The 24,714-nt window shown below is 44.0% G+C and overlaps 1 protein-coding gene across 2 annotated transcripts in view; it reads left to right on the top strand.

The window, feature by feature from the left end:
• Positions 1–24,714, top strand: part of ESR1 (estrogen receptor 1) — a 305,869-nt gene that overhangs the window by 12,120 nt on the left and 269,035 nt on the right. The window contains exon 1 of one of the 2 annotated variants that reach the window (XM_056567298.1): positions 5,035–5,136. The exons of the other annotated variant lie outside the window; for it this stretch is intronic. The gene's annotated coding sequence lies outside the window, so the exon portion shown is untranslated. Of the gene's footprint in view, positions 1–5,034; positions 5,137–24,714 lie in introns of those variants that run through there. 2 annotated transcript variants of the gene reach the window in all.

The following is a 24,714-nucleotide window of genomic DNA, read 5'->3' as shown; positions in this document are numbered from 1 at the left end:
CGCCGATCGCCGACATGGGGGGGTCTGATGACCCCCCTGGGCATTTGCAAGGGGTGCCTGCTGATACATATCAGCAGTCACCCCGGTCCGGTCCCCGCCCGGCGCGCGGCGGGGACCGAAATTCCCACGGGAGTATGGATACGCCCTTCGTCCTTAAGTACCAGGACGCAAGGGTGTATGCATACGCCCTTCGTCCCCAACAGGTTAATATGAAGTTTTGTGTTTTATATTTGTTTTCCTAATGGGTCAGCTTCTGACCACACTGTGGAGTGTGCCGCTGGCCAGTAGTCTATTTGAATTTATTATGAATGACTACTTCATTAGGGGAGTGTCCAGTGTGAACAGTGTCCTATGTTAGATCACTGTTACGGCTCCATGGGGACTCCTTGTCTACTGGAGTTGTTTGGAGGGATTGCTATTCCTGTCTTGTGTTCAGTGTGAATAGTGTTCTATAATTATATCCTGTGTATTTAGGCATCCCTGTTACCTGTCAATGGGGACTCAGAGGGTATTGTTATTCCTGCGTCTATTGGAGGTGTTCTGAAGGGATTGCAATTATTCCTGCCTTGTGTTCAGTGTGAACAGTGTTCTATAAATATATCTAGGCATCCCTTTTACCTATCCATGGGGTCTCCATGTCTACTGGAGGTTTTATGCGGGATTGTGATAATTCCTATTTAGCGTTAGATCCCGTTTACCTGTCCGTGGGGACTCAGGGGGTATTGTCATTCCTGTGTCTACCGGAGGTTTTTCCAGGGGATTAAGCTTATTCCTGCTTTGTTCTGGAGTATGTTCAGACTTATCCATTTTCCTGCCTCGCGTTTTGAACTCTATGGGGGAGATTTATTATTATTTGTCTTTTGTAGACACAGATCTACCCCTTTACACTGCTTGTCTACTTTACACTCTTGCTCAGAATTTACAAAGGCTGTACACTCCTTTGATAAATATTGTGCAAATATAGAAATGCCCCCCTCGTTCTACTGTACACTCCTTCTCTACCTCACAGGATAAGTGGACATAGGGAATTTGTTCTATTGCTTTGAGGCCAGGATTCCATTGAGGTTTTTTGTCCATCATAAAAAACGCCAGAAAAACTGTCCCTGCTTTTTCCTGTGTTTTGTCAGTTTTTCTTGCTTTTTTTGTTGCCTTTTTGCTGGTGTGTGGAAACAAAAAAATGTACTAAACTTTTTGTTGTTTTTTTTGTTCGAAATTTAGATACGTGAATGCGGAGGGCTGTGTCAGATTTTGTGGATTGTGACGATGAACACTGTTTTTTTTAAATGTCAATAAAAGGGTTAATGAGGGCTGTGGGGGGAGTGTTTAAAAAAAAAAAAATTTCAATGTGTTTTGTTTTTATATAATTGAATTTTCAGGCTTAGTAGTGGAAGGCTTCTTGTAGACAGAATCTGTTACTGGGCCAGGGCTTAGCGTTAGCCCCCAAAACAGCTATTGCTAACCCCCAATTATTACCCCGGTACCCACCGCCACAGGGGTTCCGGGAAGAGCTGGTACCAACAGGCCCGAAGCATCAAAAATGTCGCTCCTAGGCCTAGGAGGTAACAGGCAAGCATTATTTAGGCTGTGGAGGGCCAGTAACAATGATCCTCGCCCACCCTGGTAATGTCAGGCTGTTGCTGCTTGGTTGGCATCTGGCTGATACTGAAAAAATGAGGCAACCACACACTTTTTTTTAAATTTATTTATATAAAAAATAAAAAACGCATAGGGTTCCCCCTATTTTTAGTATCAGCCAGATACCAACCAATCACCAACAGCCTGACGTTACCAGGGTGGGCGAGGACCATTTTTACTGGCCCTCCCCAGCCATAAATAACATCAGCCTTTGTAATGGATTCCATCTATAAGACAGCTTCCACTACTAACCCTGAAAGTTCAATTTTAAAACTCAAGACACATTTAAAAAAAAATGTTATGAAAAAAAAATACTCCCCCACAGCCCTCTTTAACCATTTTATTGAAAAAAAAATTCTGGTCATCGTTGCAGTCCACCGAATCTGACGTAGTCCTCCGCATTCACGTATCTGAAATGAGAAGAAAAGAAAATCAAGAAATATGGGTTAGTACATTTTTTGCGCTCTCCCCTGGGAAGAGCGCACATAATACAGCGTGTTCCTAAACAGGGAGCCTCCAATTGTTGCTAAACTACAACTCCCATCATGGGGGGCTGTAGTTAAGCAACAGCTGGAGTCTCCCTGTTTGGGAACACACTGTGAGAAAGGCTCTGTTCCCATTATGCAAAATGCATAATGTGAACAGAGATCTGTCCCTCTGCCCTTGAACTACTACTACTATCATGGGACAGAGCCTGTCCCATGATGGGACTAGTTGTAGTACCGCAGCGCTACTGAGGGATGACACTTGCACATCCCCCGGCTGCGGGATTTTTAGGACTACTACTCCCATCATGGAGAGACTCTGCCCATGATGGGAGTTATAGTCCAGGGGCTGAGGTGCAGATTGCATTGGGTCATTCTGCAGAGACCCGCTGCGATCCCCAGTACATGCGACTACACTGCGCTGCCGCCGGCTTCTATATATGCTGTAATAATTCCTAATCCCTGCCAGGAGATGGGAGCTCTGATTGGTCAATAGCTATTCACCAATCAGAGCTCCCCTCTCCCGGCGGCAGGGATTATGAATTATGACTGTGTATATAGAAGCCGCTGGCAGCGCAGTGTTGTCGCATGCACCACCGGCTTGTTATCTTAATAAATGTGGATCCCAGCGGGTCTCTGCAGAATGACCCGGTGCGATGAGCACCTCAGCCCCTGGACTATAACTCCCATCATGGGCAGAGTCTGTCCATGATGGGAGTCGTAGTCCTAAAAGTCCCGCAGCCAGGGGATGTGCAAGTGCCATCCCTCAGCAGCGCTGCGGTACTACAACTACTCCTATCATGGGACAGACTGTGTTCCATGATAGGAGTAGTAGTCCAAGGGCAGAGGAGAAGATCACTGCAGATCACTCTCCTGCAATCCACATTTATTAACTATACAAGCCGGCGGTACATGCGTCTACACTGCGCTGCCGCCAGCTCCTATATACAGCTCTTATAATAATAATCCCCTCCGGGAGATTGGAGCTCTGATTGGTGGATAGCTATTGACCAATCAGAGCTCCCGTGTTCCAGCGGCAGGGATTATGAATTATGACAGTGTATACAAGAGCCGGCGGCAGCGTAGTGAATCCGCATGTACCGCCGGCTTTTATAGTTAATAAATGCGGATCGCGTTGGGTCTCTGGAGAATGACCTGCTGCGATCTGCACCTCAACCCCTGGACTACAACTCCCATCATGGGCAGAGTCTGTCCATGATGGGAGTTGCAGTCCTTACTGTGTCAAAATAGACACTTTGGTACGTATCCTCCAAGGTGGTGTATATTTGCGCAAGAAAATGCAGTTTGCGCATTTTTCGGCACAAAAGAAAAACGCAGTTAGTAAATTCGATTCTACAGTACAAAGTGTTCTATGGTAAACTTAACCGTAGACAAGGGGATGAAAAATTCCATAAAAATTTGCGCAAAAAAAAGATGCAAAAAAACACTTGCGCATATTTTTGCGCAAAAAATAGACACAAAACAGCTCTATATACAATGATAAATTCCCCCCTATATGCTTATTAGTTCTTTATTCAGATCTTTGGAATTCTGTTCATGACCGCTTATCTATAGTGTCCTCTGTTCAGGACCACAGAGTCCTCTGTTCATGTCCTCTGTACTAACTCTATGATCTGTGGCCTCTGAACTTTATACTATAGAGTTCTATGTTCCTGTTATGTTTCTGGTTTGTGACTAGTGTTGCTCACGAATATTCGCAATACGAATTTTATTCGCGAATATCGCATATTCGCGAATATAGCACTATATATTCATAATTACGAATATTCGTTTATTTTTTTTTTTTTTTATTTCATTAAAAAAAAATTTCCACAGTACACATCACAGTGATCATCCCTTTCTGCTTCCAGATTGTGTGGTGTAAAGAAGGCTCTAATACTACTGTGTGAGACCGGTGCGCGAATTTTCGCATATGCGAAAATTAGCATATGCTAATGTTCGCATATGCAAATTTTCGCTTATGTTAATTAATGTATATGCTAATTTTCGCATATGTTAATTTTCGCATATGCGTATTTTCGCATATGTGAAAATAAATCAAGAATATTACGAATATGCGAATATTCGCGAATATATGACGAATATTCGTCCATATATTCGCGAATATTCGCGAATTCGAATATGGCCTATGCCGCTCAACACTATTTGTGACCGACTATTTATTACTATGTGTTTTTATTAGGCCCCCGCATTTTAGTTCAGGAATGGACCGGCGCCCAGTTGTCGATCCACCGTTTAGGGTGGATGGGCAAGTAGGCATCCTGGTTGGTTCCTGACACCATTTTTTGAGTTTGGTGTGACATTATGTCCAATATGCTTTTCCACCTCCCTTTTTTGGTTTAGTTCCAATACACACAAAGGGAATAAATATGTGTGTAGCAAAACATGTGTTACTGCAATCCTTTTTTTTGAGAAATACTTCATTTTCTAGAAAAGTTTGATTTGCATATTGCATATCATGTAGATATGCCATAAAGTCTTAAGATATTAAAGGGTGGAAGACACTTTATTTATTTAAAATCAACTGGTGGCAGAAAGTTATACAGATTTGTAAATTAATTATGTTCAAAAATCTTAACCCTTCCAGTACTTATCAGCTGCTGTATGCCAAGCCAGAACTTAGTTCTGGCTTGGCATTAATCCCGATTAGCTTTTTATATTTCGTAACTGGAGCTAAGCTGATACCAGGGAACATCGCCTGAAAAGGTGATGTAATGAGCTGATTTGCATATTCCCCTATATATATATATATATATATATATATATATATATATATATATATATAAATAATGTTTTTTCCTGGATAACCCCTTTAACATTTAGTATATGCAGTGTAGTTCACTTAGTCCTCTAACAGGGAACTTGTTGCTTTCCTACCGAGATCTTGTTGCTGTGATGCTGGAATGTACAAAACTACAAAATGTACAAAATAAGTTAACAAGGGAAATATGAACTCAAGCACTTTGCTATGGGATAACTACATGAAACAAACATGGTTAGTAACTGATAATAATTTTACTTACACTTTACTTGTGACTCAAGGAAACATACAGTAAATATAATTTGGCTGTTTTGTCCTGGAATTTGCATTTTACCAGCAAAATTGTTTGGCCATTGGCCACCACATATAGACATGGTTTAATTCGCATTGTGGCATCCGCAGCATGAGAAACGGCTAAGCAGTGTTTATTTATCTGAGCTTCCACAATACACTGTTCTCTAGTAACAAAAATTGATCTTTGAAGTTAGGGAATCAGTGCAACAGAGCAGATGAGAAAAGCAAAATGTATGCAAAGATATTCAACATTTTGGGGGAGATTTATCAAAACCAGTGCAAAGGAAAAGTTGCCCAGTTGCCTATAGCAACCAATCAGATTGCTTGTTTAATTTTGCAGAGGCCTTGTTAAAAATGAAAGAAGCGATCTGATTGGTTGCTATAGGCAACTCAGCAACTTTTCTTCTGCACAGGTTTTGATAAATCTCCCCCTTTGAACCTAATGTATAAAAGAAGGCAACTGGGTTGTTTGGACCATGTAGTCTACCATGTGTTCCAACTTTGCTGGAAGTATGCCTCCATCATATCAAAAATGCTCATCTGCCTACTAGTGGTGTTGCTGCTCTTGTCGGGTGTTGTCTTCTTTTTAACCTCTTAAGGACGCAGGGCGTATGGATACGCCCTGCATTCCGAGCCCTTAAGGACGCAGGACGTATCCATACGCCCGTGGGAATTCCGGTCCCCACCGCTAGCCGGTTGGGGACCGGAGCCGGATGCCTGCTGAAATCATTCAGCAGGCACCCTGGCACATCGCCCAGGGGGGGCCTGAGACCCCCCCATGTCGGCAATCGGAGAAAATCGCATGTCAATTCAGACATGCGATTTTCTCCAATTCCGGGCTGATCGGGTCTCTGGTGACCAGATCACCCGGAAAATGGGGCTGATCGGAGTTGTCAGCAACAACCCTGATCAGCCTAAAGGATTGGAGTGAGATCGCAAAGCTGCGATCTACTCCTATCCCCTGCCATTACTCAGAACGGAGTTCTGACCAATGGCAGCGCAGGACAGGGGGTTGCCATGGCAACCCCCCGTTCTGCCCGCCCCTGGATGTCAAGGGGCTCTGGAAAGAAGATGGAGGCCGTACCTGCAGGAGAAGATGCCTGGGGACCTGGGATCTTCGCTGGAGCCTGCAGGATCCTGATCAGGTAGGGAATCGACAGTGGGGGGGGGGGGGGGGGGGGAATTGAAAGTGAAAGTAAATCGATCTTTACTGTGGCAACCACTAGGGGGGCCAAACTGCAACTCCCAGCATGCCCAGAGAGCCAAAGGCTGTCTGGGCATGCTGGGAGTTGTAGTTTTGCAACATCTGGAGGGTCACAGTTTGGAGACCACTGTTACAGTGGTGCCCAAACAGTAGCCCTCCAGATGTTGCCAAACTACAACTCTCAGCATGCCTCGACTTCCCAGGCATGCTGGGAGTTGTAGTTCTGTAACATCTGTCCCTTCAGATTTAGCAATTTTCATGACATTTTTGAAAATTGCTGCTCTACTTTGAAGCCCTCTAATTTTTTCAAAAAGCTAAAGTATGTTCATTTTATGATGCCAACATAAAGTGGACATATTGTGTTTGTGAAGAAAAATAAAATTTATTTGGAATATCCATTTTCCTTACAATTAAAGAGCTTCAAAGTTAGAAAAATGCTAAATTTTCAAAATTTTCATGAAATTTTGGGATTTTTCACCAAAAAAGGATGCAAGTAACGCCGAAAATTTACCACCAAAATAAAGTAGAATATGTCACGAAAAAACAATCTCAGAATCAGAATATTCGGTAAAAGCGTTTTCGCGTTATTAATTCGTAAAGTGACGGTGGTCATAATTGCGAAAAAGGGCTCAGTCCTTAAGGTGAAAAAGGGCTGCGTCCTTAAGGGGTTAAAAGTGTCTGAGACAGCAAAGGGCAAAAACAGTAGAGATACACATAGAGAGTCTCATTACTTAAGAAATCCTTCTGTTGTCCACCATTTCTGTCATTCTTCCACCATCTTCCTGAAAATTTTGAAGATATTGTCCAAAGAGTAACTGTCTATAGTAAAAGAAAGCATATTGCAAAAACCATATGCGTTACAATAGACACCTTTAAATAACATGGCATATATTGTACATTGCCACCACTATAGTACACTTTATAGTTGAGAGCAACTCTACTGGAAGCTGGAAGGGATTTCCACATTTACTTTCATGGCAAAATAGTACTACTGCAAATGTGTGCTATATAATATTTAGTTCTGTTGTGGTGTCCCAGTACCGTATTGCATACCGTACCTAGTGTAGAGGTCCCCAAAGTCAGAGTAAATACGTTCAGGTAGGGTTCCTCAGGTGGGACAGCCCCTAGTCACCTCTCCTCAAGTTTATCTTTAATAATAAATGTAAATATTTAATAATTATATGTATATTCTATAAGTAATGTATAGTACTTACCTTGTTTAGCGTTGCAGGACCTTCGGTCATCTGACCATGCTAGTGGCCTCTATGGTATGTTGGAGGACCTTGGGAGGTCCTTGGGTCACGTGTTGCCCATAAATCTTTGTGATGGTGGTTGACATCAGTATGGACCAATTAGCATTGCCCATGTAGGGGATCTGCGTCCAGTGGTCGCTCTCTTGGGTTGCTGCTCTCGTGGATGCCGGACTAACAGGATGGTGCTACACATCTTTCAAAGACACTCTAGGCCACAAAAACCTGCCGGCCTCAGCGGAACCAAAACGTGAGTTCATATCTAAATCCCCGCTAATGCTAGCGTGACTGCTGGACCGCAACTAACCCCTAAATCCAGTGGAGCAATGCATAGTACTAAAATACTCTAAATGCTAAAGTCCCAACCTTTGTCAATCTCCAAGAAAAGCTGTTGTTATGCTTAGAGACTGTTGTATTATTGAAGCTTGCAGAAAACCTTCAGTAAAAGTTAATACTGTTTCAGAAAACCCTCCGGTTGTGGACAATCAATTCTTATTATTTACCTCCCTATCGCTCTTGGGAAGGGTGGCGGTAGGAAAAGCGTTATTGAGGACCCCCACCCTGGCGTCATGAATAGCAAGGGTTAACAAGCACCCTTTAATTACTGCACAGCTACACTCCCCATACCCTACATCCCCCAGGCTTTCACACTGTTATAACTAACACCAGAATAATGCAATATTCATTTGGCAGTATGCTCTACTTTGTCACAGATAAACATCAAACAAACTAGAATGATGTGTGTACAGCTCATGGAAATGGCACTGGTTAGTTATTTGGCATGGTCTTAAGCAGGGTCCTTCTTTGCCAGTTCTCTCTTAGCATGTTAGACTGTAAAATGGAAAACTTGGCGAACCAAAATTATAAACAATACTTGTGTTAGAAGCTTTCTAGCAGGGTCAAAATCCTAACAACTGAGAAGGGTTGTCTTTAATTTTGATTGGACCCTGGGTAAGCAATTTTTGTCCCCTCACAATAGGTATGCAGCAGTGTTCCCCCACATCAGGTAGACAGCATAGTTTCCCCACATAAGGTTAGACAGCACACTAAGCTCCCCCCCCCCCCCGCCTGACTGAGCAACATACACTAACAGAAATACACTTACAGACACACACTACAGACAGATACACTTATCGACACACTCACCTGGTAGTCCGTGGTTTCGTCTTTCCTGCGGTGGCCGGGACTGATGTGTGATGTCGTTAATGTCCTCCTGTGCGGGTCTCCGGAGGAACATTACTTGCTTGACGTCCCCCTTCAGTCCCGGCCGCAGGCTCACAATTTTAAAGGCCGAGGCGCCGGTTTAGAACAGTGAGCCGCAGCGCAGCAGCAGGGCTGGCCCCGCCTGGACCGGCAGTGGCGGCTAGCTGCTTTAGAGTGGGGCTAAAGGGCTAGCTGCTTTGGGCCCCAGGAATGACAGGGCCCAGGGCCGCTGCCCCTTTTGCCCCACTTTAAAGATGGCCCTGCAACTGAGGAACACATAAAAATGTAATATAGCGATAATATGCTAATGTTAACTTTTTACACCAGTGTTTTTCAACCAGTGTGTCTACAGCTGCTGCAAGACTATAACTCCCAGCATACCTGAACAGCCAACTGCTGTTTTATTCAATGATGACATTTCTTGCTAGTTATGTACACTCATGGCTGTAAATGTTGGCACCCCTGAAATGTTTCTAGAAAAGGAAGTATTTCTCACAGAAAAGGATTGCAGTAACACATGTTTTGCTATACACATGTTTATTCCCTGTGTGTGTATTGGAACTAAACCAAAAAAGGGAGGAAAATAAGCAAATTGGACATAATGTCACACCAAACTCCAAAAATGGGCTGGACAAAATTATTGGCACCCTTAACTTAATATTTTGTTGCACACCCTATGGAAAAAATTACTGAAATCAGTCGCTTCCTACAACCATCAAAAAGCTTCTTATGTTGGACCACTCTTCCTTTGCAAACTGATCCATGTCTCTCTTATTGGAAAGGTGCCTTTTTCAAACAGCAATTTTAAGATCTCTCCACAGGTGTTCAATGGGATTTGGACTCATTGCTGGCCAGTTCAAAACTCTCCAGAGCTTTGTTTCCATCAAAGTCAATGGAGAGTCAAGTCAATGGAATCATCAATGTTGCCAAGAGGTACCAAGAGGCTTTCAGCAAGCACCCCACAGACTTTGGGCAGACTTCAATGATCCAGCACCGAATCCTCACAGGTGATAGCACACCTATCAAGGAAAGACACCGTCTGGTTGCGCCAGGCATGCATCAGACTGTCAAGAAGATGCGGGCCGACATGAAAGAGGCAGCCGTGATTCAAGAAAGTCAGAGCCCCTGGGCGGCGCCACTTGTCCTGGTCAAGAAGAAAGCCGTAACCATCCGCTTCTGTGTTGATTACAGGAAACAGAACAGGATTACATATAAAGACGCTTATCCTTTACAAAGGATCGAGGAGACACTCATAGCCCTCGGGTCGGCTGTTTACTTCTCCACCCTGAACTTAACCAGCGGATATTGGCAAGTGCCCATGGCTGTGGAGGATTGTGAGAAGACCGCCTTCGTGACTCCCATGGGACTATTCGAGTTTAAAAGTATGCCGTTTGGGCTGTGCAATGCCCCTGCTATGTTCCAGCATCTGATAGAAAGGTCCCTTGGCCATCTGAACTTTCAAAAGGTCCAATTGTACCTGGACGATGTCATTGTGTATTCCAAGTCCTACCAGGAACACCTCAGTCATCTGTCAGACATCTTCCAAGTCTTAATCAAGCATGGATTAAAGATTAAACCGTCCAAGTGTACTTGCTCAAGCCTCAGGTCCATTACTTGGGTCATGTTGTCAGTGTAGAAGGAATCCAGCCCAAGGAGGAAGCTGTCAAGAACTCACCTACCCCGCGCATGGTGAAAGATGTCAGGAGCTTCCTGGGATTTGCCGGCTACTACCACCGCTTCATTCCCCACTTCGCCCAGATTGCAGAACCCATCACAGCTCTCTTACGGGGTATGGCGAAGGAGAATTACAATGGAAGACTACCTATTGAATGGGCCGAAGAGCTAGAGACAGCGTTCTGAGCTCTTAAACGTCTACTGACCGAGCCACCCATTTGGCATATCCAGAAAACAGTCAGCCGTTCCGGCTGTATACTGATGCCAGTTTCGAGGGTCTAGGAGCTGTTCTCTCCCAAGTCCAAGGAGGACAAGAACAAGTAATTGCCTGTGCCAGTCACAACCTGCAAGGAGCAGAGAAGAACTATGCCAACTATAACTTCTCGCCCTGGTGTGGGCCGTGACTGAAAAGTTCAAAGACTATTTGGCTGCTACGCCATTTACTGTCTACAGGGACAATAACCCGTTGGCATACCGGAACATTGCCAAGTTGGGTGTCATTGAACAGCGATGGATTTCAAGACTAGCCAATTCGTTTCACCAAGTACAGAAGCGGCAAGTCAAATGTCAATGCGGAAATTGGGTGTCCCTGAGGATGTCGCTTGCGATGGAACGCGTGGGGTCCGTGGCCTTGTCCTTGCCTCTGCCATCTGTGTCACCTTGCTGCTATCTGGTTTGCTATGCTCATAGATTGTAACTTTCTATTACACCTTGTTTAACATGCATTATGATGGTTTGTACTAGATGATAATGTAATTATTACTATGCATACCGGTATAGAATCAGATACCTTTATCTCTATCTTTGTGTATGGTGATTTTTATATTGTGATGCACACATGTAGCATAGCCTTTGGAGCCATTTAAGATCTTAATATTCACTGCAGGACAGGGTCTTTCTCAGGAGTGGGGGTTCATGGCCCTACCCTGAGGTTGTGTTGTGGCTCTTGGTGAGCATTTTAAATGTTTTTAAATTTATGTGATCTATGTCATTGTTATTTAATAAAAACCATGTGAATTAATTACAAACATAGTGGTGTGCGCTCTGTGGTTGCTTTTTCTTGGATACAATTGTACATTTGTTCACTGAGAGCTGCACCCTGATTTATGTATTGTGGTTGAAGCCCCTATCCTTGTGTGTGGTCAACTGGACTATATCTGACATTCTATTATGACTATGACTTCACACCTTGTGAGTACTGCAACATTTGATTAGTACTATGATATATCTGACTATGACTGACATTTAACTATTAGACTTGGTATGCATGGTGACGGCAATGCTTATACATACACTTTGAAATTATACCATTGTTTATTTTTGCTGTTAGACACTGGTTGTGGATTGGGTTGCCGGAGGTTTTCTGCCCAATGCCTTGGCTACTAGGGTCTATCAGCTTTACACACTTACCCCTAGAACACTTTACTCTAGATAACATTTGACATTCTGTTACCTTCCTTTTGTACATGCATTTGGTTAGCTACAGAAATACATTCTGGCCAGTAAAGTACCCTGGGCACGCAAAGACAAGAAGAAAGGACATTAGTTATATGACATTTTAGTGACTAACAGTGATTTGGACTGATATAAAAATGCAGTCCCTAATGTATATTTGACTGACAACACCTATGTGGTATCACAAAAACACCTTTAAACCATCCTGTACGCATGTACAGCAAACCATTTATACTTTATTACATTTTATTATGCATAACTTATTTTACCTATAGACATAAGGGTTAAGTACAGCTAACCCAATAACTGATAAGGTCATGTTAGATCCACCTGATAACCTGGAGTGCAAAATGGTGCACAAAATATATTTCTTTTACCATTTATACATGAAAGTTCACGTATGGCTCAGTAGTCCCAATACATTATGGAGTCTCTGGTTAGAATCATGGCCGTAGCCGGGCACAAGACTTACAAAAATGTTGCAGGATAAATTGGCTTGACGAAAGTCTGTCAGGTACTCTTCTTAAATGTTGCTTTGATGTAGTAACCTGTAACAATAAGAATGTACTTGTGTACAGAACAGTATGTCATATACCCACAATAGGTACAGTCATTGTACACAAAACTTTAGTTGGGCACTCTTTTATTTTCCCAGCCTCGCCAATCTGTATGCTTCCTAGGATGACACATAAATCTAGGAGCGCAAGGCTGGACCCCCTCCAAGGGGTTCACATGAGTGTTCCATGCCACATGGGTTAATCTTGACTGAGCAATGGTCGGGCTGAGAGTGACCACTACACTCACAGCAGCAGCTTGCACCACTGGGGAAATTGTAGGTGCCCTTTGGTCCGGCCAAACCTCTTTGATATTTTGAGTAGGCCGAGGCACATTTGTTGGTGCCTGTGGATCAGGCCACATCTCCGTGACTCAAGTTGGCCTAGGCACATTAGTTGGTGCCCGGTGGTCAGGCCAAACCTCCTCAGGGGGAGTAAGCCATGGCCCATTCTCTGTTAAGGAAGATGAAGAGCTGGATCTCTTGAGAAACTTGGGAGCCATAGCAGGCGCCTCGGGCATGAAGATCTCCTCCTCCGGGCGGTGTCTGGGAACATCATTGGCCGTGGGCCAAAAGGGTCTGCGTCCCAGTCGTCTGAGGGAAAGTAGGTGAATGGCAGCTGAGTGGGGTTCTTTGGCCTTGTGACAGCTGCTGCCCACTCTCCTCGCAGGCTCCTCACCGGAGTGTACTCTACGATTTCACCTTTTTCCAGGGAATGCAGTGCTGGGGGAAGATAGTCTCTTTGGACAGCTCTCCTGTTGACAAGGATGATACCCCCATGTCGGCAGTCCATGAGTGTGCCAAATCCCCTGACTCGGTCGAACTTTAAAACAGCAGCGCGGCAGCTTTCTGATATATAAGGCCTATAGCTGTTTTGTGTCTTGCTGCTGTTCTTGACGTACCTCATACAGCAGCAGTTTGGGTCCATACATCTGTTTCTTCTGTGCCCTCAGTTCCTCTACTACAGCAGCAACTTTGGCTTCTCTTAGGGCCTGAGCTGTAGGAACTGGGGGATGAGGCTTCCCTGAACAACCATCTGGGTAGAGGGGGTGACTGCGGGCGTACAGTAGCTTCAGCAGCTTTCGGGCCTGGGTCCCTCTCTCTGGGCTAAAAGTGGAAGAAGGTGTAGAAAATGCGGTATTGGCCAGGGTACTTACTTCAGGCTCCTTCGTAGCAATCTCTGCCCAAGATCCCCAGGTTCTATGGTGAGGGGACAGCCTCACCGGCGATCTTTCTCCCGAATCGGACGATTCCCCTTCCGGGGTGGCTGGCCATTTGTCGTCCTCTGGAAGTGGGGGCAAATCCTTGGCCCCAAGGGACAACCGCTGCAAACAATCAGCCAGGTCTTGGAACAGTTGCGTTGTGGCCGCGGTAACTTTCCGCTCCGCTAGTGCCATCTTGGTGCTCTCTCCATGTGCTCTGGTGTGCTCCACCATGTCTGTACTCCTCTCTGCCATCTCCGGACTGAAGAGCACTGGCCTGGTCTCTTTTCTAAGAGGCTTTGACAAAATGGCGGCCGGCAAGAAGGACGTCATCGGTACAGCGTTGACTTCCGGTCCCCGGCAAAAACAGGCAAATACAAGCAGTTCCACTTCGGCATGGAGATGACTACATGATGTCCACGCCGAGGGGGCGGGATGCTGACCAGCGCGAGACATTTTTGCGTGCTTCTCGGGTTCCTCCTTGACCCTTGCAGGTACAATTTGTAATGGAGCACGTAGCATGGCTTCAGCCCGAATTTTACAAATGGCAGCAATACAGTATTCTTCACCTCCCCCCTTACTTTTTTCAGCACCCCAGAAAAGCACAATTTCACAGCCAATGCTCCGTACACATTTGGGCGTAATTTAGGTCTCAGTTTGCAACAATTCTGGACAATTCTCTAAGCACATTCTGAATAGGGGGAGGACAAGTGGCTTTTGCGGCAATGGCACACACCTGTATACTGTTGCGGGTGGCCTGGTGGTGAAGTGGTTAAGGCACACACCCGTATACTGTTGAGGGTGGCCTGGTGGTTGAGTGGTTAAGGCACACACCCGTATCCCATATTAAAATATATTAAAAGCACTGTGGGGGGCAAGATATATAGTGCTGCGGGGGGGGGGGGGGCAGACATATAGCCTATATATCTAGCCCCCCAGCAGGGCATTAGATCTGTACCGAGACACGACATATGGGACCCCATCAGAGTCTTCCCCATAAAAGCCCTGGGAGGAGTCTCTTCTCTCTCTTAGTTCCTAAGTCTTTGCTTAGGGGCAGTCGAGCCTAAGAGTGTCCGGAGTCATAGGAGGCCTCAAGTCAAGTTTGCAGCCACAAGCTACAAGTCTACAAGTAAGCTAAAGTCACAGCTTAGTCTGTCTCCAGTCAAGTCATCTATTGTCAAGTCAACGTTGCCTGCACTAAACTGTCCAAAACCACTGCAAGTCCCAGCAAGCCCTTGAGGTTTCTGAAGTCACTGGTCACTTCAGTGGGCCTGGCTACACTGTATAGACTGTCCCATCTGTCACTCAGTAAAGCTACCATTGTCTGTAACTTTGCTTTGGAGTCAATATTGCCCCCGTGCCTAGCCCAGGATAGTAAGTAGGTATTAAGATTAAACCACGCCCTGGCGTCACAAATACAAGTGGTTAATGCCATCTGCCCCTAGGGTAATTCCATCTGCCCTGCATCACACCCTCTACCACATCTTTCGGCGTCCTATGAACAGGATACGGGTGTGTACCTTATGCCTAAAGTCCTTGCCTAGTCTGAACTAGATAGAATTAGTTGGTACAGGGTACAGTGTTTGTTGAAAAATTTATCTGGGGGGATAATGTTGGCAGTTATATAGCAGGGGAAAAGCATGTGGCACTAATATTGCAGGGGAATAGTGCGTGGCAGTAATATACCAGGGGCATAGTATGTGGCAGTAATATACCAGGGGCCCTGTGTGTGGCAGAATTATATTCAGGGGGTACAATGTGTGGCAGTAATATTGCAGGGGAATAGTGTGTGGCAGTAATTTACCAGGGGTACAGTGTGTTGCAGTAATATACCAGAGGCACAGTGTGTGGCAGTTTTATATTCAGGTGCACAGTGTGTGGTATTATTATATTCAGGGGGTACAGTGTGTGGCAGTAATATTGCAGGGGAATAGTGTGTGGCAGTAATTTACCAGGGGTACAGTGTGTGGCAGTAATATACCAGGGGCACAGTGTGTGGCAGTTTTATATTCAGGGGCCCAGTGTGTGGCAGTATTTTACCAGGGGCCCAGTGTGGCAGTAATATACCAGGGGCTCAGTGTGTGGCATTATTATATTCAGAGGGTACAGTGTGTGGCAGTATTATATTCAGGGGCACAGTATGTGGTAGTTATATATTCAGGGTTACAGCGTGTGGCAGTAATATACCAGGGGTCCAGTGTGTGGCAGTAATATACCAGGGGCTCGTGTGTGGTATTATTATATTCAGAGGGTACAGTGTATGTGGCATTATTATATTCAGGGGTACAGTGTGTGGTAGTATTATATTCAGAGGGTACAGTGTGTGGCAGTATTATATTCAGGGGTACAGTGTGCGGCAGTATTATATTCAAGGGTACAGTGGGCGGCAGTATTCAGGTCATACATACTCCACACTTCAGTCTCTCGTTTGCTCTTTCCTTCATGGCACTGCGGCCGCTAGGTGTGAACCAGGCCTTAGCGTTAAGCTCCGACCTTAACTGGACGGCAGACCCTCACTAAAAATAGTTGAGTACCTCTGCCATAGACAGTAGCCCTACTGCTACTTAGAAAGAAAAAAAAATATATATATATATGTTTTTCTTTATTAAAGATTAGCTGCGTGTAAACAATATTTGTACAAACATTCTTAGTTAACATTATAGTTGTATTGCAATCCAGATCTCTGCACATTTTTAAAGAGCAAACAAGGCAGAGAGTTATGGAATGTGCATATGTTCATCATTATATATTGCACACACTTTTTAACAATTCAAAAAATACAATGATTTCAGTAAATTTGCATGCTAATACACATAACTTTTTTTTTTTATTTCCTCACATTTAATAATGTTTATCAGGACAGTGGTGAGAATGTCCTACTTAAACAACGGCTGGAGACAAAAGATTGTGAGTTTTCAGGCAATGGTTAAAGTCTGTGAGCAGGGATGTGCACGCAGGGTCAAACTGGGGCTTCAGCCCTGGCCCATCTAATCCTCCTGCCCTCTGGTGCCCTCACAACTTGTCAGGCACTTGCCTGAGCTCATTGATCCTCTTCTTTTGCTGGGCTGGCTCCTCCTCCTCTGCTGGGCTGGCTCCTCCTCCTCTGTGGGGCTGGCTCCTCCTCTGCTTGGCTGGTTCCTCCTCCTCTGCTGGGCTTGCTCTTCCTCTGCTGGGCTGGCTCCTTCTCCTCTGCTGGCTCCTCCTCTGCTTGGCTGGCTCCTCCTCTGCTTGGCTGGCTCCTCCTCTGCTTGGCTGGCTCCTCCTCCTCTGCTGGGCTAGCTCCTTCTTCTGACAAACGAAGCTGGAGGCCACCACAACATTACACAGGGGGATGGAGAGCTCATTGCTGAGGCTGCAGGTGGTGAGTACACACTACAGTACAGCACATTAGTAAATTTGCTCTTTAAAGGATGAGGGAATAGTTAGGGGGGTGCACTATAAAGCCTCTATGTTCTTACATCCCGCCCTTACATCCCTCCCTTCTCAGCCTCCATATTAGTGTTTCCCAACCAGTGGGCATTCAGCTGTTGCAAAACTACAACTCCCACCATGCCTTAGCCTGTCTAAAATCATAATCCTTCCAGTACTTATTAGCTGATGAATACTACCGAGGAAATACTTTTCTTTTTGGAACTCAATTCTCTCTGTTGACATCTCTGTCAATTTTAGGAACTGTCCAGAGCAGCAAATGTTTGTTATGGGGATTTTTCTTCTACTCTGGACAGTTCTTAAAATGGACAGACATGTCAGCAGAGAGCACTGTGCTTGTGATTTCAGCAGAGAGCTCTGTGTTCCAAAAAGAAAATAATTTCCTCTGTAGTATTCCGCAGCTAAGTACCAGAAGGATTAAGATTTTTTAATTGAAGTAATTTACAAATCTGAGAAAAATATATAGGTATGTGCAGCTCACAATTAATACACACCGAGGCAAGCTGGGCAAGCAACTATACAAAAAAAAATGAATGGTACAGTTCCCATTTTTTTGTTATTTTATGCCAGTATTATTGTTTTAATTATCTTATGCCTAAATATATTGTTAGGTTGCCTTTTAATCTGTATGTTCTTCTCACAAGGGCCCTGTGAGAAGTACTTAATTTTACTCACATTTTTTAATAAATTACTGATTATTATTGAAGCACGATCCACGATTATTTATTTTCATGTACTCACCTAGAAGGTCTGGGCTACATTCAGTAATTTACAAATCTGTTTAACTTTCTGGCACCAATTGAAAAAAAAAGTTTTCCATCGGAGTACCCCTTTAAGCATACTATTTTTCGTACAAAAAGTTATTTTTTAAAAGTCAAATAAAATGAAACCTATCTAAATTGGGTATTGTTGTAATCATATGGACCTACAGAAAAAAGATAACGTGGCATTTTTACCGAAAAGGTCACTGCGTAGAAACAGAAGCCCCCAAAAGTTGCAAAATGGTGTGTTTTTTTTTAAATATTGCCTCACAAATGTTAAAGTGGCGCTCCGGCCGCACTTTCCGGCCGTGAACACTCCCTGTACCCACTGCCGGCAGGGCTGAGACTCGCATCACGGGATGCCCCCGCATGCGAGTCTCAGCCCGTCACTCACCTTCTTGTGTCTCTGTTCACTGGTGTCCCTGCAGCTCCAGCGTGCATGCCTTTGGGCACGCACTGGAGCTCTGTTTCTTAAAGGGCCATTACAAATTAATTAAAATGTCTGCACCTGTCCCTTGGCCACAAGTATCTGCTCCTCCCTGTTCCCTGTGCCAGATTTTTGGTTGTCTAACCTTAGTGAAGTCCTGTTTTTCCAGAGTCTGTGTATCTGTTCCTAGTTCCGCCCTATCCAGTACCAGTGTTTCAGCCCTGTTCTTCTGCCATCCCGCCACGTCCTACCAGTCACATTCTGCCAGTCAATGTCACCCCCCAGCTAAATGTGTGGACGAGTCGTGCCAGGGGTAGCGACCTGGGTGCCACCTGCTGCAGCAAGACCATCCCACTTTGCGGCAGGCCCTGGTGAAAATCAGTGGCACCTTAGATCCTGCTCCCTGGCACGGCTCAAGTCTACTTCCACACAGGCCCAGAGGATGCACCGCCTGCTGTCCACCTGCAGTGATTCCTAACAGTAAGATCTGGCCATGGATTCCCCTGGTACGCTTTTGTCTGACTTTCTGGGGGAGACCAACCCCCCGCGGGGGGGGGGGGGGGGGGGTTTACTGTTACAAGGGCCAGTGGCAATTAATTAAAGTGTCTGCACCTATCCCTTGTCCATAAGTATCTGCTCCTCCCTGTTCCCTGTGCTGAATCTTTGGTTATCTAGCCTTAGTGAAGTCCTGTTTTCCCAGAGTTAGCTTTTTTATCAAATTTCGTAGGGATGGAAAAAATAGTAGGGAACAAAAATTTTATTTTTAAAAATGAAATTTTTATAAATTTTCAATTGTAAAAATAATATACTTTTTTAAATTAATTTTGAGAAACTTTTATTAATAATGTATTTTAATTATGTATTATATAAAGAGTGTGTTTTTTTTTTTACATTTTCTTTACTTTATTATCTTTATTTTATACATTATTTAGGTACTGCTACTCCCAGCATGGAATAGACTGTTCCATGCTGGGAGCTTTAGTAGCTGTACTAATAGACAGATTGCAGCAGGTTTCACTACTGAAACCCATTGCGATCCTCCTGTATAATCTATAGAAGCCAGTGGCCTGGCCGCACTTCTCCGCTCCCCTGTCCGGCACTATACTCTGTGATGTGAAGTTCTCTTCACATCACAGATTCATATTTGGTGCTGAGAGTTGTGATTGGCCAGATTTATATTTGGCGCTGAGAGTTGTGATTGGCCGCATATAGGAATCAGTGATGTGAAGAAAACTTTACATCAGAAAGTACAGTGTCTGGCTGGGGAGCAGAGAGGTGTGGCCGTGCCACTGGCTTCTATAGATTATACAGGAGGATTGCAATGGGTGTCAGTAGTGACACCCACTGTGATCTTTCTCTTAGTACAGGTACTACAGCTCTCAGCATGAAACAGTCTGTTCCATTTTGGGAGTAGTAGGAATACCTAAATAATGTATAAAATAAAGAGATTAAAGAAAAAAAAAGTTAAAAAAAACACACACTTTATAAAATACATCATTAAAATACATTAATAAAAGGTTTCACAAAATTAATTTAAAAAGTATAATATCTTTACAATTACATGGCCCCTTTATCCATTTTTAATATTGTCGGCTAAATTTTTGTGTCCCTGCCCACTCACATAAATTGGTCCCTGTTTGAAAATGAATAAAAGTGTAGTTCTAAAAAATATAAATTTCGTTAACTACAATGTTTCCATCCCACCTGCATTCTTTTTTCTTTTTCTCTTTTTTTTGGTACCCAACAAAATCCTTAAAAATGCAGTTTCCACACAAAGGCAAAAAAAAAACGGCAAAACGCAGGAAAGGCCAAAATGCAGTCTCCACACACAGGCAACAATTCCAGTAAAAATGCTAAAATGTAGAAAATTGTGTTGGCGTTTTTTCTGGCATTATTTCTGTCATTTTTTCGGCAAGAAAAAAAAACAAGTGGAAACAGTCTTAACCCGATAATGACCATGGACGTCTATGACCATGGACGACTTGAGCCCGCGTCATACCGGCCAGCCCCCAGCTGATTCCTGTAGCTGGGGGCTGGCGTTAATAGCCTAGGCTATCGCCGTGGCCGGCTATTAACCCTTTAGATCGCCGCTGTCAAAGTTGACAGCGGCATCTCTAAAGGTGCCTGTATCCAGTCCCTGGTGGTCCAGTGGGGTCGATCGCCCCCCCCCCCCCCCAAAGCGCGATCGCGGGGGGGCATCCACTGCCTAGGTAGCCTGAAGGCTTACCTCTCCTGGCGGCTCCGGTGCTCAGAATGATAGAGCCTGGCAGGGCCAGGCTTTATCAATCGAGCGCAGAGCACACAGATCAATGGGATTGTATGTAATCCCATTGATCTGTATGAGGAATCAAATGATTCCTCCTAAAAGTCCCCTAAGGGGACTAAAATTGAAAAAAAAAAGGTTAAAAAAAGGTTTCAAAAAACACACATTAACCTCTACCTTATTAAAAGTTAAAATCACCCCCCTTTTCCCAAATTCCATATAAAAAATATATAAACATAATAAAAATAAACATATATGGTACCAAAATATATCGTAAATTAAACCGAACGGTCAATGGCGTACATGCAAAAAAAATCCAAAGTCCAAAATAGCGTATTTTGGGTCACTTTTCATACCATATAAAAAAGGAATAAAAAGCGATCAAAAAGTCCGATCAAAACAAAAATGGTAACTTCAGATCACGGCGCAAAAAAATTGCCCTCATACCACCCCGTACGCGCAAAAATAAAAAAAAAGGGGTCAGAAGAAGACAATTTAAAATATAAATTTTTGTGCATGTAGTATTGATTTTTTTCCAAAAGTACGAAAAAATCAAACCTATATAAGTAGGGTATCTTTTTAATCGTATGGACCTACAGAATAAAGATAAAGTGTAATTTCTACTGAAAAATGTACAATGTAGAAACATAAGCCCCCAAAATTAACAAAATGGTGTTTTTTCTTCAATTTTGTCGCACAATGATTTTTTTCCCGTTTTGCTGTAGATTATTGGGTAAATTGACTGATGTCATTACAAAGTAGAATTGCTGGCGCAAAAAATAAGCCCTCATATGGATTTTTCGGTGCAAAATTGAAAGGGTTATCATCTTTAAAAGGTAAGGAGGAAAAAATGAAAGTGCAAAAAAACGCTTGGTCCTTAAGGGGGGTTAAAGGGTTTAAATAGTGTTTTCTGCAAAGCAAACAGCTAACCTTCTGTGGCTATTTAGGGCTGTTAGCAGTTTTACCACCATGAAACTGCTGACCGATTTACGTTTTTTCCCCGAAAGTTAATAATTATGAATAGTGCTTTTTTATTATTATTTTTTTTTACTTGAGCCCCTGCCCCCCAAAATGTCTGTGCACGTCCCTGTCTGTGAGAGTGTGGATAGCAGAAATTGGTCCAAGCTTAGTGGCCTAAAGTTTGAAGAGAATGTGCAGTATTGGTTTCCTGCCCGTTCTGCAAAGATGGGTGTGAGAGATGTAACTCATGGTAGTATAGTCACTGAGACCCAGTAAGTTCTGTGCACAAGGTCCATTAATCAAAAAAGGTATGTCCACAGAACTTGCTGGGTGTTGTATTGTTGCCTCTGCCACTGTATTGTCCAATGTAAGCTGCAGAACCAGTGGAAGACCAAGATTTTAAGGTACAACAACCCTACAAAATGATGTATCAATACTAAGCCTGTTTTGCAACTGTTCAAGTACTGTGCCTCCCTTCAAGGGGAGAACTATTATCACTGTTTCTGTTCTGAAATTGTTGCCCAAAAGTTGCTGTGGTGTCCCGGTACCGTATTTTATACGTTACCTATGTAGAGGTCCCCATAGTAGGACGTCGGGGTCCCTCTTTTCTAGTCTTCCCCTTGTCACCTCTCACTTAGCCACTAAATGTATAGTAGTTCTATCTGATATTTATAAAGTTATAAGTATAAAAAGAGTATATATTGAATTGTCTATCTGTTTGTAGCGTAGCAGGACCTGTGGGTCACGTGATCAGGTGAAAACTCTATGGTTTTGCTTTAGGACCTTGGGAGGTCCCAGTGACGTGTTCACCCACCATGCCTTGTAACGGTGAGTGACAGCTGACACGGACCAATCCAAAACGGCCATGCCCATATAAGGGAGCGGCGGCCATTAATCGCTCTTGTTCCTGTGTTGCCAAGCAAGCAGCATCTCTTGTTCCTGCGCTGCTGATGAGGACGGATCTGCGCAGCTATCTTCCACAGTGACTAGGCCCAAGCCTTGCGGCAACGGCCATTCATACAAAACTGTGAGTTATCTCAATCCCTGTTAACTTCGCAAGATCACCGGACCTAAACAGACCCCTAAATCCGGATGGATCTCTGCACAAATCCTAATTCTATTAATCCTTGGATAAATCAATGGTCCGCAGCATCTGTCAGTCATTGCTGAGCTGTATAGAGACTGTATTACTAAGACTGTTGCAGTTAATTGGATGTACCGCAAGTACTTCAGTAAGGTTTATGCAAGTTCAAGTTCATCCCTATTGTGGACCTTCATTCATTTAAGCACGCACCTATCGCACCCTGGCGTCACGAGTGACAGGAGTTAAATGAACCCCTCATATACCGAAGCAACACTCCCACTGTATTATATCCCCCCCAAGGGCTACCACATTGCAGTAAAACTCTTTTCCTCTGCAAGCCATTATGTACGTGTGTGTCTCTGCCAGACCCACTTGGTGCCACTGGGCCTAGACCAGTGGCCTGGCCTGACCTTCCCTCTCATTTTCAGAACCTGCGGACCTACAACCCCCATTAGACAATGTTTCATAACATGTGTCCCCTCTACAAATGTAATTAACTATTAACCCCTTAAGGACGCAGCCCTTTTTCACCTTAAGGACTGAGCCCTTTTTCGCAATTATGACCACCGTCACTTTACAAATTAATAACGCGAAAACGCTTTTACCGAAGATTCTGAGATTGTTTTTTCGTGACATATTCTACTTTATTTTGGTGGTAAATTTCGGCGTTAATTGCATCCTTTTTTGGTGAAAAATCCAAAAATTTCATGAAAATTTTTAAAATGTAGCATTTTTCTAACTTTGAAGCTCTCTAATTGTAAGGAAAATGGATATTCCAAATAAATTTTATTTTTCTTCACAAACACAATATGTCCACTTTATGTTGGCATCATAAAATGGACATACTTTTGCTTTTTGAAAAAATTAGAGGGCTTCAAAGTAGAGCAGCAATTTTCAAAAATGTCATGAAAATTGCTAAATCTGAAGGGACCGATGTTACAGAACTATAACTCCCAGCATGCCTGGGCAGTCGAGGCATGCTGGGAGTTGTAGTTTGGCAACATCTGGAGGGCTACTGTTTGGGCACCACTGTAACAGTGGTCTCCAAACTGTGACCCTCCAGATGTTGCAAAACTACAACTCCCAGCATGCCCAGACAGCCTTTGGCTCTCTAGGCATGCTGGGAGTTGCAGTTTGGCCCCCCTAGTGGTTGCCACAGTAAAGATCGATTTACTTTCACTTTCAATCCCCCCCCCCCCCCTCCATCTTCTTTCCAGAGCCCCTCGACATCCAGGGGCCGGCAGAACGGGGGGTTGCCATGGCAACCCCCTGTCCTGCGCTGCCATTGGTCAGAACTCCGTTCTGACTAATGCCAGGGGATAGGAGTAGATCGCAGCTTTGCGACCTCACTCCTATCCTTAAGGCTGATCGGGGCTGTTGCTGACAACTCCGATCAGCCCTATTTTCCGGGTGATCGGGTCACCAGAGACCCGATCAGCCCGGAATTGGAGAAAATCGCATGTCTGAATTGACATGCGATTTTCTCCGATCGCCGACATGGGGGGGTCTCAGGACCCCCCTGGGCGATGTGCCAGGGTGCCTGCTGAATGATTTCAGCAGGCATCCGGCTCCGGTCCCCAACCGGCTAGCGGTGGAGACCGGATTTCCCACGGGTGTATGGATATGCCCTTGGTCCTTAAGGACTCGGAATGCAGGGCGTATCCATACGCCCTGTGTCCTGAAGAGGTTAAAGGGGTACTATGACCACCTGGCTGCCCTGGTTCTAAAACTACCAAAAATGTTTATTTTTATTTTTTTGGTGGATATATATACCCAACTCCAGACGATATTACTAGCAGTCGCTCAATACTACAAATTCACAGAATACATTGCTTTCCCTCAGCTCTTCATCACGGCCCTCCCACCCTGCATACACAAGTACTACACAACTTCCTGTCAACGGGATTTCAAGTAAAAGCATGCTGAAGTCACTACAAGATATTAGTTAGTTAATATTGGGGTGATAGTTATTTTAATATAATATTCTAATACCAGAATACCCCTTTAAGTATTTGTAAATATTATAACTATATCCTCTCAATTTCAATAAACT

The sequence above is a fragment of the Hyla sarda genome, chromosome 3, assembly GCF_029499605.1.
Source record: "Hyla sarda isolate aHylSar1 chromosome 3, aHylSar1.hap1, whole genome shotgun sequence".
In the NCBI taxonomy this organism is placed as follows: Eukaryota; Metazoa; Chordata; class Amphibia; order Anura; family Hylidae; genus Hyla; species Hyla sarda.
The sequence above is the reverse complement of the archived record's forward strand: the minus strand, read 5'-3'. Positions and strand labels throughout refer to the sequence as shown.